We start from the raw sequence: 14,824 nt of genomic DNA on the forward strand, positions 1-14,824 counted from the left end.
TCAGTTAGCCAAATCAAGAGCAGTTGGTTCCTCACCATGGCTGTGTGCCACTATTACACTTGTGTGGGCATCACAACAGGTTATTTGCTGCTACATACGTTGGACCATGAGTTGCTTGGACAGATATTGGTCGTTTCCCCAAGTTGCCCATGTAGCACAATTCTGTCAATAGACACGCTGACTGTCTGGGGACTGACTCTCTCCTGGCTTCTAACCACGTCATTCCATTTTACATGTCAACTGCATATGGTGTCTTCAGCATTAGGGTCTTACATTATGTGGGTCATCAAGTACTCTGAAAGAAATCTGTCATTCTTTTAAAAAATATTGTAGGTTTCTTTGATCAAAAGTTCATTGTGGGTTATAGCCCCATGCTGGTACTGGGAGTTACAGGTCAGTGACCCCTAAGAAAATGAGGGAAAAAGGTATTAATATATAGGAGTTAGAGAGGCAAGAGAGAGAGAAAGGGAGAAGGAGAGGGAGGGAGGGAAGATGTAGAGGATTTAGGTTAGACTTGATCCTACCCTCTCCAGTGTCTTGTGGTTCAGGTGTTTCTTGTAAGGGTCTGGGGTGTTCACTCATTTGGTTTGTCTTTTCAGAAGTAGAATTTTATGGTACAATTTCCATTTGGATCTAGATTAGTGTTTCCCACCCCTTCGATGTCCTCACCTCCCTCTCCATCCCTCTGAGTGTCTAGTCCATGAAATGCTTGCTGGGTATGTAAGGTATCTTGTGTAGATTCAGGTTAGGTGCTGAAGATGAGTGAGACTAGGTGGCGAATTTTTTTTTTTTTTTCTGTGATTGGGTAAGTTCACTGAGGATGATCTGTTCCAGGTTCAACCATTTTTCCTCAAATGTCTTTGTGTCATTTTTTTTTCTTACTGCTGTATAGAATTCCATTGTGTAGATATACCACACCTTAGTTATCCATTCTTCTAGGGATGGACATCTGGGTTGATTTCAGCTCTTAGCAATTAAGAATTGAGCCCCTACAAACTTGGTTGAGCAAATCTCTCTGGCCTGTGGTATGAAAGTTTTAGGGTAGATGCCCAGGAAGAGAATAACTGGGTCTGTTGGTATCTCTAAAGTCAGCTTTTTCAGGAGTCTCTATATTGCTTTCCAAAGTGGTTTTACCATCCTACATTCCCAGCAACAGTGGATGAGTGTTCCTTCTTCTCCACATCCTCGCCAGCATTTATTTTCATTTGATTTTTTTTTTGATGTTTGCTCTTCTTATTGGGGTAGGGTGGAATCTCATAGTTGTTTTAATTTGCATTTCTCTGATGATTTGGGATGATGAACATTTTCTTAAGTGTGTGTTAGCCATTTTTATTTCTTCCTCTGTGAACTGCTTGTTCATCTGTTTGTGCCAGTTTGGGGGTGGGGGGTGTTTGACTTCTGACTGTTTAGATATTTGAGATCTTTGTAGATTCTAGAGATTAGGCCTCTATCAGTTGGATAAACCACAAATATTCCCATGCTGTGGGTAATCTATTGGCTTTGCTTATTGTTTGTTTGTCTCTAAAGAAACTCATCAGTTTTATATGATCCTATTGTTTGAGTGACTGTTTAAGATCAGGAGCTACTGGGGTTTTGTTCAGGAAGTCTTTTTCCATTCCTATATCATGGAAAGTACTTCCTAAATTTTCTCCCAGTGGTATTTGAGTTTCTGGTCTAAAATGAGGTCTTTGATCCATTTGGAGTTGAGTGTAGTGCATGGTGAAATGTGTGGATCAAGTTTTAGTTTCCTGCATGTGGTTATCCAGTTTGTCCAGCACCATTTGTTGATGATGCTATCTTTTTCCCAGGCCTTTGTCGAATATCAAGTAGCTATAGTTGCTTGACCGAAAGTCTGGGTCCTCAAGTCTATTCCATTGGTCTATACTCCTGATTTATGCCAATACCATCCTGTTTTTATTACTATGGCTTTGTAATATAGCTTTAGATCAGGTATGGTGATGTCAACAGAGGTATTTCTTTTGCTGAGGATATGTTTGAATATGCAAAGCCTTCTGCCTTTCCATATGAAATTTGAGATCATTTTTCTATATCTGTGAAGAACACTGTAGGGATTTTAATTGGAATTTCATTAAATCTATATATTGCCTTTGGTAGGATTGTCACCTTCACAGTGTTAATTCTACCTATCCAGGAGCATGGGAGGTCTTTCCATTTCCTCAAAACCTCCTCAATTTCTTTTTTGAGGGATTTGATGTTTTAGCTGTATATATCTTTCACTTTCTTGGTTAACGTTATTCCACAGTATTTTTTTTTCTTGCTATTGAAAATGGGACTATGTCCCTTATTTCTTTCTCTGTATCTTTGTCATTTGCATATAAAAATGCTTTTGATTTTGTGCATTGATTTCATATCCTGCTACTGTGCTATAAGAGTTAATCAGCTTCAAAAGTTTTGGGATGGAGTCTCTCGGGTCTCTTACATATACAATCATGTCATCAGCAAATAGAGCTAACTTAACTTCTTTCTTTCCAAATTATATCCCTTTTATTTCCTTCCCCTGTCTTATTGCTTGAGCTAGGACTTCCAGTACTATATAGAAAGCAGAGGTGAGAGGGAACATCTCCATTAAGTATTATTTGGGTCTTCGGAACTTTGTATATTGACTGTATTATATTAAGATATGTACTAACTATGCCAATTCTCTCCAATGTTTTGATCATGAAGTGATGTTGTATTTTGTCAAAGGCCTTTTTTGCATCTATTGAAATGATCATATTTTCTTTTTTTTATGTTTAACCTTATTTATATGGTGTATTACATTGACAGTTTTTGGTATGTTGAACAACCCTTGTGTTCCTGGGATGAATTCCACTTGGTCCAGGTGGATGATGCTTTTGATGTGTTGTTGAATTTGCAAGGATTTTGTTCAGGATCTTTGCATCTAGGTTCATTAGGGAAATAGGCTGGTAGTTTTCTTGTGGCATCTCTGCCTGGTTTGGGAATTAGGGTGATATTAGCTCCATGAAGGGAGTTAGGTAGCTTTCCTTGTTCTTCAATTGCATGGAAAAGTTTCAGGAATATTGGTTTGAGTTCTTCCATGAAGGTTTGATAGAATTCAGCTGAGAAGCCATTTGGTCCTGGGCTCTTATTTTGGGGGAGGATTTTTATTACTTTTTCAGTCTCCATGAGTGTGATGGGTTTGTTGAGGTGATTAATCTGCTCTGAGTTTAGCTTTGATTGATGGTATGCATCCAGGAATTTATCCATCTCCTCCACATTATCCAGTTTTGTGGAGTAGAGGTTTTTGAAATAAGTCCTAATGATTCTCCCAATTTCATTGATGTCTGTTGTGATCTCTCCTTTTTCATTTTGAATTTTGTTAATTTGAAGCTTCTCCATTTTTTTTTTTTTTTTTTTTTGCTTGATCACATTGGCCAGGGGTTTGTCAATCTTGTTTATCTTTTCAAAGAACCAGCTCTTTATTTTGTCAATTGTCTCAATTTTTTTCCTTGGCTTCCAATTCAATTGTTTCTGCTCTGATTTTAATTATTCCCTTCCTTCTGGAGCTCTTTGGTTTGGATTTTACTTGTTTTTCCAGTGCCTTTAGGTGGATGGTTAGTTTATTGATTTGCAATATTTCTGTCTTTTTTATGAAGGCATTGAGTGCTATGAATTTTCCCCTGAGGACTGCCTTCTTTGTGTCCCATAGTTTTGGTAGGATGTTTTCTCATTGCAATTCAATTCCAGGAATTTTGCAATTTCCTTTTTTATTTCATCCACTATCCATTTATTGTTTAAGAGTGTGCTGTTCAGTTTCTAGGTGCCATTGGGAGTGCTGGTGGGTCTTTTTGTAGTTGATTTCTAGCAGTTGAACATTGTGATCTGATATCATGCAGGGAATTATGTCAATTTTCCTAAATATGTTGAGGCAGTCTTTATGACCTTGTATATGTTCTATTTTAGAGAATGTTCAATGGGCTACTGAGAAGAGTGTGTAGTCTGTGGGTTTGGGATGGAAAGTTTTGTAGATTTTCGTTAGGTCTAAGTGATGTATGGTTTTGTTGAGCTCTCTTACTTCCTTGTTGAGTTTCTGATTGGATGATCTGTCTATTACTGATAATGGTGTATTGAAGTCCCCAGCTATGATGATGTTGGTGGTTATTTCTTTTTTATTGTCAGATAGGTTTTGTTTTATGAACTGTGGTGTCCCTGTGTTTGGTGCATACAGATATATGATTGTAATATCCTCTTGATGAATCATTGCCTTGATAAGTAGGAAGTGGCTTTCTTTGTCTTTTTTGAAGTCTATTTTATCTGATATTAATAAAGCTACACCTGCTTGTTTCTTATTCCCATTTGCTTGGAATATTGTCTTCCACCCCTTTACCCTGAGGAGGTGTTTGTCTTTATTGGTTGGGTGGGTTTCTTGAAGGCAACAGATTGAGGGGTCCTATTTTTTTCTTTATGGGTGAATTAAGGCCATTAATATTTAGGGTAATGACTGTGAAATTTGATTTGATCACTGCCATATTGTGGTGGTAGATGTGTTTTGGTGTTTTCATGGGCTCTGAAGTTTTTTGTTCCTCTTCTGTGTTTGGTTGTTGTGATTTGCTTCTTGTAGGCATTTGAGTTTGGTTATTTGTTTGTTCTTTGTGAAGAATTTCCTGACATATTCTCTGTAGGTTTGGTTTTGTTTTCATGTAATTGTAAAGCTAAGTTTTGCCGTGGAAGGTTTTTCTTCCACCATCTATTATGAGGGATACTTTTGCTGGGTAGAGTAGTTTGGGTTGGAATCCATAGGTTCTTAGACTTTGGAGAGTTTCACTCCAGGCCCTTCTAGCTTTCATGGTTTCCATTGAGAAGTCTGAAGTAATTCTGATGGGGTTACCTGTGAAAGTGGTGCGCTGTTTTTCCCTAGGTGTTTTTAGGATTTTCTCTTTGGTATCAATGTTCAGAGTCTTAATGATAATATGTCATGGAGAGTTTCTCCTTTGGTCTAGTCTGTTTGGAGTTCTGTTGGCTTCTTGTATCTTGATGGGCCTTTCTTTTAAGAGACTGGGGAAGTTTTCTCCAATTATTTTGTTAAATATGTTCTCCATGCCTTTGGTCTGAAATTCTTCTCCTTCTGGTATGCCAATGATTCTGATATTTGGACATTTAAGTGTGTCCCATAATTCCCTCATGTTCTGTTCACTGGAACCTTTGAATTACTGAAGTTTTTGAACTCTCAAAATATTTTTTCCATCTTGTCTTCCAGATAAGAGTTTCTATCCTCCATTTCGCTGACTCTATTCTTGAGAGACTCTAGAGAGGTTTGGACTTGTTCAATTATGTTTGCATTTTCTACTACTTTTCTATGTATCATTTCCATTGCTCTGTCAAGCTCCCTTTTCATGTCATTTTCTGATTTTCTTGATGATTCTTGGAATTCATCCTTGCATTTCTTTATGTCTTCATTTAGTATGGCCAGCTAATTTTTAAGGTCCTCTTCTTTTTCACTCTCCCTCAAATCCCTTAATTCTCTTTGAAGTCCTTCCAATGTCTTATCAATTTGTTCTAGCTTAATGATAGTAGCATCCACACGATTGTTGGCCCTTTGTTGCTTTCCTGCAAGTTCTATCAGTAGGTTGGTCAGGGTTGCATTGCTCATAGCTTCAATTTGATATTCTGATCCTGATGGTTCTTCTATGTTTTGGTTAGATATATTATTCTTTGTAGGATTAGGTGATCTAACTGGATTTCCTTGCATTTGATTTTTCATGGTATTTCTTTTGCGCTGTGGTCTGTCCATGACAGTGTATGGGCACATAAGTGGGTGGATCAGCATGTTCTCTAGTGCGATGGTAATCTGAGGCAGCCTGGGGCAGTTGCCAAGCAACCTGGGCTTTGGCTTCCGCTTGCCAGAGCCGCCTATCTGCTGCCTGAGAGGTGTGCCAAAGTTGCCTAAATTCTCAAGGGGTAATACTCCAAAGCTGCCTGCATTTGAGCTTGGAGGGGGACAGAGGTACCAAGACCTGAAGCAGCCCAAACTCTGGTTGGGAACACTGGGATCCAGAAACAGTCTGTGCTCCCCCATCTGAGGAGAATGGGGGCTGTCTGGGAAGGCACTGAACTGGCACAAGCCAGAGACACTGTCTGGGTTTGTGTGGCAGTTGCTGTGGGACTGTCCTCAATGAATGTGCAGTGGCAGGAGCAGTAATGTGGGCAAATGTCCAGAGCAGTTTAAGCTTCCACAGTGGTGGCAAGCCCATGGCTGGGCACAGCAGTGGGGAGCAGCAGTGGGGTGCAAGACAGGGCATGGTGGTGGTGCAAGGGACTGCGGGGTCATAGGAAGGGGTGCAGGACCATGCGTGGGACTGTGGCAGGGTATGGACAGGACACAGGACAGCAGTGGGACACAGAATGGGGTGCAGGACCATCCACAGGACCAGCAGGGCACAGGACAGGGCACTGGACGGTGGTGGGATGCAGGACGGGGTGCAGGACTGTGTGCAGGAGGGCAACGGGGTGCAGGACAGGACCAAAGGCAGCGGGTCATGTGATGGGGTGCATGATGGAGGTGGGGCGCCATGTGATGGTGCATGGGATAGTGACAGGGCGTGGGATAGGGCGCGGAATTGCGGAAAGGCACAACAGCTATTTGGTGAAATAAGTGGTCTATCTGCCCATGAGGGGATCCACGATTCCCTGGTTTCTCCCCTTCTGAGCCTCCCACTAACAAGAAGACCAAGAAAACCCTTAATTTCTTGTCTTTTCTTCCCCGGGCAATTTCTTGCAGGGCAGCTCAGTGGTCACCATCTTGGCCAGAAGTCTCCTTAATATCTCTCAACTGTCTTAGAACTCCTCCATTTTCTTATCTATTAGGTTTAGCCCATTGATGGCAGCATCCACATGATTATTGGTCCTTTGTTGCTTTTCTTCAAGTTCTTCCAGTAGCTTGGTCAGTGTCGCATTGTTCATAGCTTCATTTTGGTGTTCTGACCCTAATGTCTCTTCTATGTTTTGAATAGAGATGTTCATTGTAGGACTGGATGATATTACTGGATTTACTTGAATTTGATTTTTCATGTTATTTCTTTTGTGCTGTGGTCTGTCCATCACAGTGTATGGGCAGGGAGAATAGGACTGTGGTGGGATGGGCAGTGGAAATGGAGCCTCTTTGAGGAGCTGGCCTGAGCTCACACATGGGCAAGCAGATGGGCAGAGTGGTCCTGAGCAAAAACATGCATGGGCAACCCAGCCTGAGCTTGAGCTTGTGCAATGGGCTGATGGCAGGATTGGGCCTGAGCTGTCATAGGCAGACGGGAAAAGTTGGCCTGATCTTGGGAATTGGCCGAGCAGAGTGGGCCTGTGCTTGTGTGTGCGCAGGTGGAATAGGCCTGAGCTTTTCATGTGTAGGCTGGTGGAATAGGCCTGAGTTCACACGTGGCAGATGGAATGGGCATTAGCTTGTCATGCATGGACAGGTGGAACTGGACTGAGCTTGTGTGTGGATGGCAATGGAGTGGCCTGAGCTCCTTCACTGTCAGTAGACAGGGAATTTTGCCTAGCTGGCACAGGCAGACATGCAGAGCAAGCCTGAGCTCACATGTGGGCAGGTGCAATGGTCCTGAGCTCACGCATTGATGGATGGCCAGAGCAGCAAGCAGGCAGATAGGCGGAGTGTTCTGAGCTTGCATAGGCTGATGGGCAATGCCAAAGCTCACATGTGTGCATAGTGAGCAGATGGACAGATGGAGTTTTAGTTCTCGGGGGCCAGTGGGTGGAGAAGGCTGAGGTCAAGTGTGGGCTGTGGTAGCAGGATAATTGCCCCTGTGCAGCAAGGCAAGTGGAACTATGCTGGCCTGGGTCCTCTTTCTTCCACTAAGTGTTGGAATACTCTGAGGCTGGGACTATGGCTAGATAGGTTTCTTGGGGGGTTGGGGGAATGGAGGGCTAATTCAGAGAGAACAAGTCAGGTGATTCCCATATTTTCCCTCTCCGCACCCTTCCACTGGTGATATTTTAGAGATAGATTTCCCCTAAATGACCTATTGAACCTTTATTGCCTTGCCTTTCCTTCCTGGGGAGGTGTGGTATGGTTAAGCATATGCCATCTTGACCAGAAGTCTATCTTGTTGGATTTTGATGAGAATTCCTTGGCCATTTTCTATACAAAGTAATATTAGAGACACATTTAAGTGTTTATTAGTTGCTTTCCAATTGCAATGAACAAATATCAGATGAGAAACACCTTAAAAAAGAGACAGGGTTGTTTTTGGCTCACAGTTTCCAGAGGATCTCTAATGACATGTAAGATATCATCACATTGTGAAGCAGGAAGCAGATGACTATGAATAATAAGTGAGACTGGACTTCAAAACCGCAAGGTCCATTCTAAGTGACTCACTTCTTCCAGAAAGTTCCCAAGCCATAAAGTTTCTACAGTCTTGCAAAACAGCACCACCATTTGGAAATGAAATGTGCAGACACAGGATCCTTTGAGGGACATTTTATATTCAAACTACAACAAAGTACCATATTTTAATTTCATGTGTGTATTCCTATGTGTGGAATAGTGGGTGATATGCAAAGAGTTATGTGTGGCGCATGTGTGTGCAGATATATGTGCATTTTGCATGTGTGTGGAGGTCAGAAGGATACTTAAGGAGTCCTTTGGATTTGCTGGCAAGTGGCTTAAACTCTAAGCCATCTCTCCAGCCCAGATTCCATCTTTCAAAAAAATTATTTATTAATTTGTAAGTAGAGAGAAAGACAGAGAGAAAGAAAATAAAACAGAGAGAGACAGACAGAATGTGTGTGCACTTTTTGCATATGGCTTTAGGTGGATACTGGTTTTGCAGGCAAGTGCCTTGACCACCATGCCATCTCTCCAGCCCTAATTTCTGTTGTTGTACAATTTATTCTTTGAATTCTGTTATTCTAGAGAACCCAGAATAATTTAGATTGTAGTACCAGAAGTGGTATGCTGCAGATACGAATCTGACCAAGTGGATTTGGGTATTTGGGAACTTGTATGTAGGTGGAATGTGATTAGGTTTGATACTTGGGACTGCAGAAACTTTACAGAGCAGTAAGAAAAGTTTTATGAGCTATTCATGTGAGAGTTTGAAATGATATATGCAGACAGAATTGTATTTGGATGTTTGGCTTATGAACTTTTGAAGGGGAAGGAGAGACTGCAAAGAACTTTGTTGGGACTGAGGTACTAGTATAAGAGATGGCTGCATTCTTCTGCCAATGCAAAGAATTTTTTTGCTTCATTTTGTTTTCCTTTTTAATTTTTTTATTAATTAATTTTGTATTCAGCAAATACTGTCAGTTTGGTACTATTATTAGGCTCATCCATGACCTACCCCATCCCCTTGGCCCCTCCTTGTTGAGGTATATGGGTCGTGCATTGTGGAGTTAGCCCACAGTTATGGGTAAGATAAATGTCTCTGTATATCATGACCCAAAATGTGGCTCTGACATTCTTTCCACCCTCTCTTCCACAAAATTTCCCTGAGCCATGTTGGGTTCGTTTTTGGTTTGCTTCAGAGATGAGGTGTTGGGGGCCTCTGGGTCTCTGGCTCTCTGATTTGGTAGGAGTTGATTTTTCTCTATGTTGATCTCCTTCCCCCTTGTGCTGGTAACTGGCTCACCAGGAAAACAGCACCCTTGCTTGTTTTGCAGATTGTTCTTAGTTTCAACCAGGGACCTTTTGAAGTATGATGGAGTGGCACTTTCCTTAGGTTCTACATCTATCTGAAAATGACAAACAGATTCTCCAATGGAGAGTGAGCTAGAATCAGGACAAATGAGATAACCCTTACATTTATTTTTAATAGAGAATTTAATAGGTGTAGGTCCTGTTGTAGCCCATGATTGATGGTAGCTTGATTATGGAGAATAGACTTATATTTGGATAGGGTTCTGGCTTGTTTTCCAGACCCAGATATGGGTACTGTACCAGTGAGGAGATCAGTAAGCCAAATCAAGGGCAGATGGTTCCCCACCATGGCTGTGTGCAACTATTACACTTGTGTGGGCATCACAACAGGTTATTTCCTGCTAAGTAGGTTAGGCCATGAGTTGCTTGGACAGATATTGGTCATTTTCACCCAGTTACCCATATAGCACCTTCGGGCACTAGATGCGCAGATGGTGTGGGGACTGACTCTCTTCCAACTTCCAGCCATGCCATTCCATTTTATATGTGTCATCCACATAATGTGTCTTCAGCAGTAGGGTCTTACCACTAACCTTTGGTGGGTCATCAAGTACTCTTACACAAGTCTGTCTTTTAGGAAACCTTGCAGGTCTTTCTGATCAAAAGCTCATTGTGGATGATAGCCACATGCTGGTACTGGGAGTTACATGTCAGTGTCCACTAAGAAAAGGAGGAAAAAGATAACTAAAATACAAGAGATAAAGAGAAGAGGTGTGGGGGAGAGAGAGGGCAGGAAGATGTAGAAAATTAAGGATAGTCTTCATCATACCCTCTCCAGTGTCTAAGACATTGAGTAGGACTTGAGAAAATGGAAAGAACTCCCATGCTCCTGGATAGGCAGAATTAACCTTGTGAAGGTGGCAATCCTACCAAAGGCAATATACAGATATAATGCAATTCCAATTAAAACCCCTATAGTGTTCTTCACAGAGATAGAAAAAAAAGGATCTCAAATTTTATATGGAAAGGCAGAAGACCTCACATATCCAAACATATCCTCAGCAAAAGAAATAGCTCTGGAGCCATCACCATACCTGCTCTAAAACTATTTTACAAAGCCATAGTAATAAAACCAGCATGCATTATCCACCTTGACCCAGTGGGATTCATCCCAGGAACACAGGGGTGGTTCAACATATGGAAATCTGTCAATGTAATACACCATAAAAACAAGGTTAAGCATAAAAACCACATGATCATTTCAATAGATGCACAAAAGGCCTTTGACAAGATACAACATCATTTCATCATCAAAATATTGGAGAGAATTGGCATAGTTGGTGCATTTCCTAACATAAAAAAGGCAAGATACAAAGCTCTGAAGCCCTAAATAATTCTTAATGGAGAGAGACTGGAGGAATTCCCATTAAGATCAGGAACAAGACAGGGTTGTCTGCTTTTCAATATAGTACTGGAAGTCCTAGCTCAAGCAATAAGACAGGAGAAGGAAATAAATGGGATACAATTTGGAAAGCAACAAGTTAAGTTAGCTCTATTTGTTAATGACATGATTGCATATGTAAGAGTCCTGAGAGACTCCATCCCTAAACTCCTGCAGGTGATTAACTCCTATAGCAAAGTAGCAGGATACAAAATCAATGCACAAAAATCAGTAGCCCTTCTATATGCAAATGACAAAATACAGAGGAAGAAATAAGGGACACATTCCTATTATCAATAGCAACACAAAAAATAAAATACCTCGGAATAACATTAACCAAGGAAGTGAAAGATCTATACAACGAAAACATCAAAAGACTCAAAAAAGAAATTGAGGAGGACTTGAGAAAATGGAAAGACTCCCATGCTCCTGGATAGTCAGAATTAACATTGTGAATATGACACTCTTACCAAACACAATATAAAGATTTAATGAAATTCCAATTAAAATCCCTACAGTGTTCTTCACAGATATAGAAAAATGATCTCAAATTTCATATGGAAAGGCAGAAGGCCTCACATATACAAACATATCCTCAGCAAAAGAAATACCTCTGGAGACATTGGCATACCTGCTCTAAACCTATATTATGAAGCCATAGTAATAAATATAGCAGGGTATCGGTATAAAAACAAGAGTATAGACCAATGGAATAGACTTGAAGACCCAGAGTTTGGGCCAAGCAACAATAGCTACTTGCTACTTGACAAAGGCCCAAACAATATAGGCTGGAAAAAAGGCAGCATCTTCAACAAATGATGCTAGACAAACTGGATAACCATAGGCAGGAAACTGAAACTTGATCCACACATTTCACCTTGTACTACACTCAAATCCAAATGGATCAAAGATCTAAACATAAGACCAGAAACTCAAATACTACTGGAAGAAAATTTAGGAAGTTGTTTCCTTGATATAGGAATGGAAAAAGAGTTCCTGAACAAAACCCCAGTAGCTCACGATCTTAAACAGTCACTCAACCAATGGGATCACATGAAGCTGAAATGTTTCATTGCAGACAAGCATACAATAAGCAAAACCAATAGATTACCCACAGAATTGGTGAAAATATTTGGGGGATATCCAACTGATAGAGGCCTAATCTCTAGAATCAACAAAGAAACTCAAAAATCTAAACAGTAAGATGTCAAACACTCCACTCCCAAAATGGGGCAAAGAACTGAACAGGCAGTTCACAGAGGAAAAAATACCAATAGAAAACACACACTTAAGAAAATGTTCATCATCCCTAATCATCTGAGAAATGCAAATTAAAACAACTCTGAGATTCCACCTTACTCCAGTAAGGAAAGCAAACATCAAGAAATCAAATGAAAATAAATTCTGGCAAGGATGTGGAGAAGTAGGAACACTAATCCACTGTTGGTGGGAATGTAGGTTGATACAACCACTTTGGAAAGTTGACTATAGAGATACCAACAGACCCAGTTATTCCCTTTCTGGGCATCTACCTTAAAACCTTCTGACCCCAGGCCAGAGAGATTTGCTCAACCATGTTTGTAGTGGCTCACTTTGTAATAGCTAAGAGCTGGAATCAACCCAGATGTCCATCACTAGAAGAATAGATAACTAAGATGTGGTCTATCTACACAATGGAATTTTATACAGCAGTAAGAAAAAATGACACAATGAAATTTGAGGAAAACTGGTTGAACCTGGAACAGATCATTCTCAGTGAACTTACCCTATCACAGAGAAAAAGCATCACATAGTCTCACTCATCAATGCCAATAAATTTGATCAGTGTTTAATGTAAAAGTAATAGGCTTGTGTGCTTGGCATAAATTAAAATATGGGGTTCATAACAAGAAAATTAAATGATTTTAAACCTATAGGCTCAAAGCCTGGTTTTCGATTGCTAAAGGTGACATTATTAAACAGATTTTCACCATTAAGGATGAACAAACTCCTTAACACTGAAACAAAGCAAAGCCTGAATGAGTAGAAATGCAAATTATTTTGAAAGGAGATGACTTGAGCGATAAATTCTGAAAAAGAAAGCTTCAAGGTCAAGATTAATTTCACCATGGATTAATAGCTGGCTGTGCTGCTACATACCAGATATTGATTTTGGTTTTGGTTTTTCAAGGTACAGTCTCTGTCTAGCCCAGGCTGACCTGGAATTTATTATGTAGTCTCAGGAAGGCCTTGAACTCATGGTGATCCTCCCATCTCTGTCTCCCAACTGCTTGTAATAAAAGCATGTGCCACCATGTCCACTTAGTATTAATTTTGGAAGCATGAAAAATGCATGGAAATGGGTTACAAGCTTCCAGGAGCTGCTGGTGAGGTTCAGCATGTAAAGCAGGGTGATTTTACTGTGTTGATGCCAGTGAGACCATTTTATGGAGTTTCAGAAGCTACTGCTGTGCTGTAGATTTGTGGAGCAGGGAATGCCCCTTATTGAAGGTTGTAAAGGCCATTATATGGAGCTGTAAGGATGAATGTGGTTTGCCATGGAGATCCAATAATGTTTTGAACATACCAGGATTGCACAAATACTACCATGGAGTGCTGGTGGCTAGGGATGAAAGATTTCCTTGGGCTACTCAGCCTGGCTGGAGGACCAGAATTGGTAATTCAGAGACTGTTGTCACTGGTTCTAGATGTTAGACTTGAAGTGCAGATATTTGATGTTTACCTAATATTCATTGAATTTGTATTGGTCCAGTCTGTCCTTGTTACAAATTATTGCAGTGGTAATGTTTGCTCTGTTCCACTATTTATAAGTATGGAACTTGTTTTGATTTTACAGGACTCATAGTTAAGAGACGGTCTTAAATCTCAGATGAGACTTGGGGTTTGGAATAGTCATAATGTTGGTAAAGCTTATGTGGATCTTTGAAGTTGGTCAGAATGCAATTTGCATCATGATGTGATCATGAAATTATGGGGATGAGGGCAAAATGTGGACGTTTGAATATGATAACTTGAAAGCATGGCACATAGAGTCAGGTGTTTTATTAAAATTGAGTTAGTAAATTGAGTCTCCAGGTGTTCATCTGGAGCAGGTATCACTGGGGGAAGATCTGGAAGTCAAGATTTAAAGAGTTTGGGACAGATTTCAATTTTAGCCCAAGGGTGTGTGGAGAGCAGATTAAACTCTGGTGTTCCAATTTCCTGATGTTGATATTTGCTTGCTGCAGTTGCTTCTCTCTGTTTGTATCTATGATGGGGATCCTGCTTGTTCTTCTATGGTTGATGGTGTTCACTTGGATTTTGTAATCCTGTAATAAGTCCCTTCCTCCCCTAAACTCTTTCTGGTTGGATGTTTGTCCAAGCAACATTGAAGTAGAGGTGTATACATAATATGTTCCAAGAAATATTTATGGAATACCTGCTCTGAAAAAGGAGTCGTATGCTGGAATCGAAGTGGTAAGTGAATCCAATGTCATGGCCTTGGTGTTTGCCAGGATAGGAGAAATTTAAATCAAATAATCAAACAGATATATAAGTTTTACTGTGAAGGAAAGGTTGATACAAATGGCTTCTTGGAGGTGACATCATTTAGTTATGATGAAAAGAAGGAAGGAATGTCTTCAATGTCAATAGGGCTAAGAGTCCTAGGATGCCTTCCCAAGGCTTGCATAGCTGTGGTGTGACACCTCCTGATGTGCCAGAAACAATGAGTGGCTTGAAGAAAGGTCTATGTGCTAAGTCACCCACAGCTGGGAAAAATGTCCGATGTG

The sequence above is a fragment of the Jaculus jaculus genome, chromosome 12 (assembly GCF_020740685.1).
Source record: "Jaculus jaculus isolate mJacJac1 chromosome 12, mJacJac1.mat.Y.cur, whole genome shotgun sequence".
NCBI classification, from domain to species: Eukaryota; Metazoa; Chordata; class Mammalia; order Rodentia; family Dipodidae; genus Jaculus; species Jaculus jaculus.